Source organism: Tarenaya hassleriana, unplaced genomic scaffold (genome assembly GCF_000463585.1).
Source record: "Tarenaya hassleriana unplaced genomic scaffold, ASM46358v1 Cleome153, whole genome shotgun sequence".
NCBI classification, from domain to species: Eukaryota; Viridiplantae; Streptophyta; class Magnoliopsida; order Brassicales; family Cleomaceae; genus Tarenaya; species Tarenaya hassleriana.
The window spans coordinates 244441-255625 of NW_010964952.1; the positions used below are offsets into that span (position 1 = coordinate 244441).

General features: G+C 44.1%; 1 pseudogene; it reads left to right on the forward strand.

Annotated features, from left to right (window-relative positions):
- The first annotated feature begins 7065 nt into the window (after positions 1-7065).
- Positions 7066-10938, forward strand: LOC104809159 (annotated as a pseudogene).
- Positions 10939-11185: the final 247 nt, after the last annotated feature.

The following is an 11185-nucleotide window of genomic DNA, read 5'->3' on the forward strand; positions in this document are numbered from 1 at the left end:
TGCGGGGATGTGCTAAATGTTGAGAATCTATTTCATATTTCCTTTGAAATTGGGGATTCCAAGATAAAGATCGGGATTTGCTCTCTCGAGCTAAATGCCACTACCCAAGAGACCATTCCATCTACTTTCATAGCATGGGATGAAATTCTAGATGCATTGAACTCTCTTATCATAACGGTTGGATTGAACCGAATTTCTTCGCTTTCAATCCCAATCCATTTGAATGAATGCATCAAGGAGTCAAGATTTCATATGTCTCTATGGAAACCTAAACTCTAAAATCAACTCAAGGGATTTTCACCGCAAGAGAGCATTAAAATCCATTCATCAACCCAAAGCATTCACTCTCATTCAATGACATCCATCTACTCATGAACCCTAAGTCTCCAAAGAGATTCAATCAAGGAGGGGTATGGAAAATAAGCATAGAAATCATCCATTGAATGAAATGAAAGCCTGCATCAAAGCATAAACATAGATTCATCAAGTGGGTTCACACGTCCTCACATGAGGGTTCACCTTCAATCCATAACTATCTAATTACTCATAAACCATGTTCAAAAGGAAAGCAAAACAAAGACAAAGTGCAGAAATCATAGAGAGAGTAGAGAGATGCTCAAGAAATCTTCAATCTTCAATGGAGTCTCCTCATTCTTCTTTCTCCTCCAAGAGCTCTCATTTTCTCTCCTAAACTCTCTATCTTCGGCCCTCTGCAATTCTTAGAGTTTTTGGCCTTTTTTTCTTTTCAAAAACCCGATGAAAAATGCGAAAGGGCGTAGCTTTTGGCGGAATCTGTACAGCAGTCCATCGGGTCTGCTTACTAGTCCGTGGGATCCATCAGTTTCGGTCCGAACGGACTGTGTGTTGGTCCGTTGGGTCCTACGTGTTTAGTCCGAACGGACTAATTCCTGGTTCGTTGGGTCTATGTTCTGTGTGAGGAATTCTGCTCCTGTCTTCTCCGTTTCGTCCTGAAGTCCATCGATGTCCTCTCCAGTTCCTGAAATAGTCACAACCCAGTCCCAAGGACCTAGAGATGGCTCTAATATGCCTAAAAATATGTGAAATCCGTGTGAAACCAAAGGTATTACTCCGCATAAATCCATATAAAATCTGAGCCATCAAATCTCCCCAAACTTAAATCTTTGCTCGTCCTCGAGCAAATAAAACCAGTGAAACACAAAGCCTGAGAGGGGTGATGAGTTGGAAATCGGTCTTTGGTGAGTTTCAAGATCTAGCTGCATATCCACTGCTCAATTCATGGGAGTAGAATCAAATCTAGAGTGCTCTAGCTATCCTCTCTTGTCAACTAAACCTTCCTAAGTATGAGGTTTCTATGTCATCCAAAGTTTGTCGTAAGAGTAGTCACTACTTCAAAGCACTCTTCTAAACCTATTTACCATTTTTTTCCTCTAAGATATGTTGTCTCTTCATTTATTCTATTCATTTTTTTTCAAGAGGCTAAGGCTAAGAGAAGCACTATCCCGGGTTCCTAGGACGTTGAAGTTGATAAGTGCCTTAGCTTTTTGCTTTTCTCTAATGATCATGACACTTGTCCCACAACTTAGACCCGAATCGTCGAATTTCGACGCACTCATGTCATCGAATGATTTTCATTAACGATATAGTGACAACGGAGTGTTGGAATATATACCTTCTTCGCTTATTCCTACTGTATTCTTTCCAAGAGACTATCTATCCTATGGGAGAAGTTTTGGGAAGGGATTTTAGGGAGATATCTGTTGGGATTCCTGGGATCTCTAGAGCGAATCCTATTCCTAAGAGATCGATTCTAGGGTTTGCGCAACGGATGTAAAACAAAAATTTAATAAACCCTAGAACCATGTTGCTATTGAATCGTAGAAACGTTAGAACACTTACCTCAATCGATCCGGGGCCTGTATCAATCGAAGAACACGTCTGATCACGAAAGGGAGGAAGATTACCTCGCCCTCTACACGTATCCACACCTCGGGATGGATTCCAATGGTTGGAACTTGTCTGCTAGGACCCGAATCTGCTATTCGGTTTTGTTCTTCGAGAAAACGGACTTCGATCACACTCTCAACCTCTTGGATCTCACCAAAAGTCTGTCAAAAGTGTTCTGAAGTCGGCTCTCCTTAATTAGGGTTTTATCTCCTTCTTATAAAGTGATTTAACCCTAATCTCGGTTTAATTTTGAAAAAACCCAAAGCCCGGAACGGACGATCCAGAAATGCACGTGGACCGTCCGTTCCATAACGTAGAGCAGACGGTCTATCATTAGTGAACCGTCCATTCCAGACCTTCTGGAACGGTTAGTCCGTTCTAGACCGTCGGGTCTGGACCTGGCGGACCGTCCGTTCCGGACTTCTGTTTCGTCCGTTCCAGACCTTTCCGTCTTGGTTTTTTCGTCGTTTTCTCGTGCGTTTTGTCCTTCCCGGCGTGTGTGACCCTGTAGGTTCATTCGATATAGCCGTATAACCCGAAATCTCTATTCCGGATATACAAGTCATAGGCAGTCTCTAGCAAGACACTATGACTACCTATCTCGAATAGAGTTTGTTCGTGATCATAAGAACGTCAGTGATGATTCCGGTTGATGATCCTTTTGTATCGCGATATCATATGTCGGACATAAGGCATGGACAAGCCACCTTATCTGATTCGACTGCTTTCTCGTTCACTGAGTTCGACTGTCTGAAAAAGGCGACGTTCGTCTATACTGCGGCCACACATTTCTACAGTCTCGCTCACACGAGGGGCCCAGCGATATCTCTCTCTTTTACGAGAGGTACAAATCCCGTCTTGACTATCTACAATCCAACACATGATTCGTTTCGTACATGATACATGCCTTTATAGTCCTCCTGTTATGCAGGACGTTTGACGTATTCAAAGCACACAACTCCTCGTGTTGGATTCTGTAGATATCTCAGGTCTTAGGATCCAATCATGGAACCGCCATATTAGATTCAAGTCATGACGCTAGTCCATGTGACAATCTCATGCGGGTCATCCATTATTCCGTTCTCCAACGAATACCTATGACTGTGATCGTATCCAATACCCATGATCATCTATATGATGATCAAATCACACATCATACCCATAATGACACAAGACTAGGGAGTTTGGTATCATTCATAATGGTACATGAATTTCATAACACATCTAGTATGCAAGAAATCTAGTATGCAAGAACATGTAATGAATCAAATACTCTCATAAAACCGTAGAAAGTATCAATACATCGAATGTATCTGAACAAAGCTCATAATCAGTACATCATAGAGCACTAAACCAACAATCTCCCACTTGCTCTAATCATGAACTGCTAAACATCTAATGCCTATATCCCTAACATGACCCTCATGCTTCGACGAAGGGAGAGGCTTCGTCATCGGATCGGCAATGTTGTCATCTGTCGACACTCTGCAAATGTGCATGTCTTTTCTGTCTATGATCTCCCTGATAAGGTGAAATCGTCTGAGTATGTGTTTGGATCGTTGATGGGATCTGGGTTCTTTCGCTTGTGCGATCGCTCCATTGTTGTCACAATACAGAGCAATGGGGCTATCAGCACTAGGAATAACACCCAAGTTGCCAACAAACTTCCTGATCCAAACAGCTTCCTTTGCTGCGTCCGACGCTGCAATATACTCAGCTTCTGTAGTAGAATCTACAACGGTCGCTTGCTTAGAACTCTTCCAGCTAACAACGCCTCCGTTCAAGCAGAAAACATAGCCAGACTGCGATCTGTAGTCATCTGGGTCTGACTGGAAACTAGCATCGGTATAACCCTTTACAGCGAGCTCGTCTTCCGACCCACCGTATACCAAGAACACATCCTTAGTCCTTCTCAAGTACTTCAGGATGTTCTTGACGGCGATCCAGTGTGACTCACCTGTATCTGACTGGTATCTACTCGTAATGCTCAACGCATAGGATACATCCGGTCGAGTACAAAGCATGGCATACATGATGGATCCAATTGCCGAAGCATATGTAATCCGATCCATTCGTTCTCTGATAACACGCAACATATCATGGATTTTTATATGATTCGTCCGACACATTTACCTGACTTTATGATATCTCAGACGTTTAAGTGCGTGTTTAGCTTCGGTTTCGCTTTGGTTTAATCTTTACAGGTACTACACATTACGGACGGAAAAAGGAGCGAAAACCAACCGAATTTGGAATCAGAAGCAAGAACCGATCGTTTCGGGCATTTCGAAACGATCGTTTCGCGGACAAGAATAGAAGATTTACTCAAAAGGAGAAACCGATCGGTTCATAGTGAGAGAACCGATCGGTTCAATCAGCGGAAATTGAAGAATTGCTCAGAAATATGAACCGATCGGTTCACCATATGAAGAAACGATCGGTTCTCAGGCGAAGTTTTTGGAAACATTCCGATTTCAGCCAAAACAGAAAGAAATAAAAGGGAGAAAGCTTCTAGGTTTCAAGGGATCCGAATTTTTAGCAGAATAGTCACCCAAGAGCAGAGAAAAAGAGGGAGATTATCAGGAAGCAAGAGATTGGAGTAGAAGACACCGAGAAATCGACTAAGAGTTTCTTCCTTATTCTATTTTACAATGTCTTGTTGTATTGATATGAACCCTGTCGTTTCGATGCGTAGCGAGTAATCCCCTTGCTGCGGGTTAGGGATTTGCTATGTAGGGATCTTTGATTTTTAATTTTAGACTATGTGGTATTATTTATTTGATTCAGTTTATTGAGTTGCCTTTAATGCCTTTGATCTTGTTGGTCACTTGATTGAATGAACTTAGGGTTTTAATTCGCATAGACATATGGGGTTCTAACCTGGAAATAACTCAATAAATAGAACAGGTATTGCATTGAGAGATGAATATTTGCCTAGGGATTATGATAGCGTTCGTTCATGCATCCAGGGATTTAGACTATTGAATCGAGAGATTAGTAGGATAAAGCCTGGATAGTGAGGTTAGACTCGTGAGAGTTAATCTCTACTTTAGAGCTTGAGTTCCCTGAATCGGGTAGATAAACCACTTCGTTTGCATCTTTTGAAAGATCCTTGCATGTAAAGCAATCCCGAAGCCTGCAGTGTTTTCCATTGATTGTCCACAACCGTTTTAGTTAATTGCTTTGTTCTTGACATTCCATTCTCCACATTCTTATTATTTTTCTTGGATTTAGATTTGGATTTGGGTTTAGCTCCTTTGCTTAATTTTGTCCCTGTGTTCGACCCTAGCTACTACACACGATCCGTACACTTGCGGAATTTGTTGAGTCTAGGAATTTATCACTTGATCGAAATTTATTCACCTAGATTTGCGACATCAAGTTTTTGGCGCCGTTACCGGGGATAATTTAGGCAACATGATTAGATCCTATCTAGTTTTGATCTTTTTGTTTTTCTTTTTCTTAAGTGATCTCTCACGTTTTTTTTCGTTTGTCTGTTGTTTTTCGTTGTGTGCAGGGGTTTCCTAGTGCATGACCAGAAGTGCTGGGACATCAAACCTAGTGCCTTTTAATCTTGAACTTAAAAGGACCATTACCCACATCCGTCGACAGCAGAGGCAAATGGAGAACGATCGAGATCTTGCTTTTCCCGGTGATGCCGAAGGCAATGTTGACTCAACTTTCGCTCAATACAACACGCCGAAGCACACCGAGCTTATGACCGATATACGACTGCCAACCATTGACATGACTCGTTTTGAGCTTAACCCAGCTACCATTCAGATGCTTAGCAATAATTCCTTCCGGGGTAGGCCAAACGAAGACCCGAACGCACATCTTACGCGTTTCAAGATGGTGTCGCTCGATCAAAAGAGAGGCCAGGGTGACGGACGATGACCTCCGTCTACTCGCTTTTCCCTGGACTCTCATGGATGCTGCACTGGAATGGCTATACGACTTAGCCCCTGATTCTATCCATACATGGGATCAGTTGGAGGTTCAGTTCATGTCTAAGTTCTTTCCAACCCATCGCAATCAAGCAACTCTCTCCGGTATACATTCGTTTAAGCAGGATCAAAGGGAGAGTTTACACGATGCTTGGAAAAGATACAAGGGATATCAGAAATCATGCCCTCATCATGGACTCGACAAGAATTATCTGATCAACACTTTCTTTCGAGGACTCTGCAACGATACCAAGACTTTGATCCGCGCCTCCTACGGTGGCAGCATCGAAAACAAGTCATTCACAGAATTGGAACAGCACATTGAGATGATGGCTCAAGAAGAAGACGTTCCGAACGAATATTCTCGCGATATACCAAGGCGAGAAGGCGACCCCAGCCTGAAGATGGTTCTTGATCAGTTGGCAGTACTTAATGCTAAATTTGCAAGCGCCAACCTGATTTCTACCACAGATGTCCCGACACATCCACAGGAGGATCATGGTCTTTATGCGATTGAGGAGAGGGTTGAAGATCTGAACTACGTGGCCAACAATAACTACATGGGCTCGTACAACTCAAGCTGGAGGAATCACCCAAATCTCTCCTACAAGTCGAACAATGTTGAGAATCTCACACCGAACAACTTCAGACCATCCAACAATCCAAACAAGAGGATTCCACCCTGCTTTGTTTTTCAATCAAAGGGCCCTAATCAGAACTCCAACTACAGAGCCCCGGGACAGTCGTACAATAATCCTACACCTCCGGGTAATCGCAAATCTTCTCAAGATACAAATGCTCTTCTTCAACAGCTCATTCAGGTACATGAGAAGCAGATTCAAGAATTCCGCACTCAATTCGCGAGTATCAACGCCCACTTTAAGGTAGTGGACAATCAGATTGCCCAGCTCGCAGCAGACTCCCAAAGACCGTCCGGTGTTCCTCCAGGTAAACCTGAGACCAAACCTCGTGAACATGTTAATGCTATTACTCTGCGAAATGTTAAGCAGGTAGACTCTGGAAACTCACCGATGGTTGAGCAAGACGAAAGCTCGAAGACCATAGTTTCAGATATTCCTGACAATACTCCTGAACCGTTTATGTGCCTCCTCCTCCTAGACCACCACAGGTACCATTCCCATCGCGTCTGAGGAAGCATAGCAAAGATAGTCAGTTTGCCAGATTCGCAGAAATGCTGAAGAAACTTGAGGTAACTATGCCATTCACTAAAGCTATTTTGCAGATTCTCTCGTATACCAAGTTCTTGAAGGACATCCTGACTAAGAAGAGAGTCGTCGAAAAAGAGACTATAGCACTCACCGCCGAGTGTAGTGCTCTGATCCAACATGAGCTGCCACCCAAGCGGTCAGATCCAGGTAGCTTCTCAATCCCTTGTACACTAGGCAATGTTTCCATCGATCGTGCGCCTTGTGATCTAGGTGCAAGCGTCAGCCTTCTTCCACTCTCCATCTTCAAGAAGCTGAATGTGAGCGAGCTAAAACCCACCAGAATGGCTCTCCAATTAGCCGATCGATCCGTTAAATACCCTGCTAGAATACTCGAGGACGTGCCACTAAAAGTGGATTTTGTGGTCCTTGACATGGACGAAGATTCTAAGGTACCCATCATTCTTGGTCGACCTTTTCTTAACACTGCAGATGCTGTTATACATGTTAGAGCAGGTAGGCTGACCGTGAAGATTGGCGATGAGACGGTAGAGTTTACTCTGGACAAAAATCTCAAGCAACCGTCGTCAACCGAATCTGCGTGCTTCCTCGACGTCTTCGGATCCTTGGCTGAAAAGGTAATGCATCAATTTCATCACGATGACCCCTTGGAACTCACTCTTTTATCGCAGGATAGCATCTATACCGATATTGAACAGATGTGGATTTACGGACAAATTCTGGATCACGACAATTCAATCGACACAATGGTGGCCAAAATTTTACAGAGAGACAAACCGATCTGTTCCCACCTTGAAACCAATCGTTTCGGTAGTATTCCAAATGTTGAAAAGTTACAGAAATTTGAACCGATCGGTTCAGCCCTGAGAACCGATCGTTTCGAGTTACAGAAATCAGAACTGATCGCGTCATCTTGTGGAAACGATCGGTTGGCAGATCGAATTTATGAGCCAAAGTTACAGAATTTAGAACCGATCGGTTCAGTCCTGAGAACCGATCGCGTCGAGGTACAGAAATCAGAACCGATCGGGTCATGCATAAGAAACGATCGGTTTGATGGTCAGATTTTCGAATCAACCTTACAGAAACTGAAACCGATCGGTTCCAATATCTCAAACTGATCGGTCGCTCATTCAGAATTGCAAAACACCACGCTTTCACCTCTCATGGCCTTCCCCGACCCCTCCTACTCAGGTACATTACTCGACTCTCATGATACATCTATTCTTGCACTCATTAACCATTCAGATTCTTCGTCGACTTTCGGATGGGATCCCGACACCGCACCAGAGCTTGAACTCAAACCCCTCCCCACTGGACTTCGGTATGAATTTCTTGGATCCAAATATACCTATCCTGTTATCGTTAACGCCGATCTGGACTCTTCACAAGTCCGCAAATTGCTAGATATGTTGCGTAAGTACAAGAAAGTGATAGGCTATTCGATCGAAGATATCAAGGGCATCAGTCCCTCTTTGTGCATGCATCGGATCCACCTCGAAGATTAGACAAAGACTTCTATCGAACATCAACGTCGTCTCAACCCGAAGCTTCAAGAGGTCGTCAAGAAAGAAGTTATGAAACTTCTAGATGCAGGTATTATCTTCCCTATCTCCGATAGCCCTTGGGTCAGCCCTGTGCAGGTTGTTCCAAAGAAGGGTGGGTTGACAGTAATCAAGAACTATCGGAACGAGTTAATACCGACGAGGACTGTCATCGGATGGCGTATGTGCATCGATTACAGGAAGCTTAACGCCATTTCAAGGAAGGATCATTTTCCACTGCCATTTATCGAGATGCTCGGGCGACTCGCTCTGCATTCCTACTTCTGCTTCCTCGATGGATATTCAGATTTCTTTCAGATCCCTATTCATCCCTCTGATCAGGAAAAGACTACGTTTACTTGCCCATACGGTACATTTGCTTGTAGACGTATGCCTTTTGGACTTTGTAACGCCCCTGGCACTTTTCAGCGTTGCATGATGGCTATCTTCTCGGATGTCATCGAGGATATTATGGAGGTGTTCATGGATGATTTTTCCGTCCATGGGCCCTCCTTTGATGTGTGTTTGATGAATCTTTCTCGAGTCTTAGATAGGTGCTCACAGGCTATTTTGGTGCTCAACTGGGAGAAATGCCATTTTATGGTTCGTGAGGGCATCGTTCTGGGACACAAAATTTCAGAAAGAGGGATCGAGGTCGACAAAGCCAAGATTGAAGTAATCGAGAAATTGCTTGCACCCTGCAATGTCAAAAGCATCAGCAGTTTTCTCGGTCATGCAGGCTTCTACCAGAGATTCATTAAAGATTTCTCAAAGATTTCCAAACCCCTCACTGACCTCCTCTGCAAGGAAGCTACATTCGATTATACAGCTGACTGCGACGTCGCATTCCAGACCTTGAAGAAAGCCCTGACATCTTCCCCTATCATTCAACCTCTAGATTGGGATCTACCCTTTGAGATCATGTGTGACGCCAGTGATTATGCAGTCGGCGCGATTCTTGGACAGCGAAAGGATAAGAAACTCCATGCCATTTATTACGCAAGCCGAACTCTGGATGATGCTCAGACGAACTACACTACGATAGAGAAAGAAATGCTTGCCATTGTCTTCGCGTTCGAGAAATTCAGATCATATCTCATCGGCTCCAAAGTGATCGTTTACACAGACCACGCTGCACTAAGGTATCTCCTGTCTAAGAAAGATGCTAAACCACGTCTTATCCGTTGGACACTACTTTTACAGGAGTTTGACTTGGAGATCCGAGATAGAAAGGGAACAGAAAATAGTGTTGCTGATCATCTATCGAGACTACAGATTCCCGCATCCATCCCGATCGACGATTCGCTTCGGGACGAGCAGATCATGGCCGTATCCGTACAGTCCGAAGCACCTTGGTACGCCGACTTTGTCCACTACCTGGTTAGTGGTCTCCTTCCTCCTGGGCTGAATTACAATGGGAGAAAGAAATTTCTCCATGACGTTCGTGATTTTTTCTGGGACGAGCCATTCCAATTCAAGCGTGGTAAAGACGGATTGTTCAGACGTTGTATACCCGAGGAAGAAGTTCCGCGAGTGATTTTCCATTGTCATTCTTCAGACTATGCCGGTCACTTCGCTAGCTCAAAGACAACCTCCAAGATCCTTCAAGCAGGTTTCTACTGGCCCTCTCTATTTAAAGATGTTCACCGGTTTGTTTCTTCTTGTGATGCATGCCAGCGCACTGGTAACATCTCCCGACGTCATGAGATGCCTCAGCATTTCATCCTGGAAGTCGAACCTTTCGATGTCTGGGGGATTGATTTTATGGGCCCATTCCCTCCTTCTTGTAGGAATCTCTACATATTGGTTGCCGTCGATTATGTGAGTAAATGGGTCGAAGCAATTGCCAGTCCGACGAACGACTCTAAAGTAGTCTCACGGATGTTTCAGAGAGTCATTTTTCCTCGTTTTGGAGTACCGCTTGTTATAATCAGCGATGGAGGGACTCATTTTGTGAACCGAGTCATTGAGAGTCTACTGAAGAAATACGGGGTTCAACATCGAGTTACTACTCCTTATCACCCGTAGACTAGTGGTCAGGTCGAGATCTCTAACCGGGAGATCAAATCTATTCTGGAGAAAACCGTATCCCGTTCTCGCAAAGGCTGGTCACAGAAACTCGATGACGCGGTCTGGGCTTACCGAACCGCTTTCAAGACTCCTATTGGTATGACTCCTTTCCAGCTGGTATACGGGAAAGCCTGCCATCTGCCGGTTGAATTGGAACATAAGGCATTATGGGCTATCAAAACTCTGAATTACGATCTGAAAGCCGCGGCGGAAAAGCGCGTATTACAACTCCATCATCTTGAAGAAATCCGCCTAGACGCCTAGACGCCTACGAGAATGCGAAAATTTACAAGGAGCATACTAAACGTTGGCACGATCGCCACATCATTCATCGATCTTTCCAGGTAAACGATCGTGTCCTTGTCTTCAATTCTCGACTTCGTCTTTTTCCAGGTACACTCAAATCCCGCTAGTCCGGTCCATTCGCAATCAAACATGTCGCCGACCATGGTGCAATCGAACTTTGGGACTCCAACGGTAAAGCGTTCAAAGTAAACGCTCAACGGGTAAA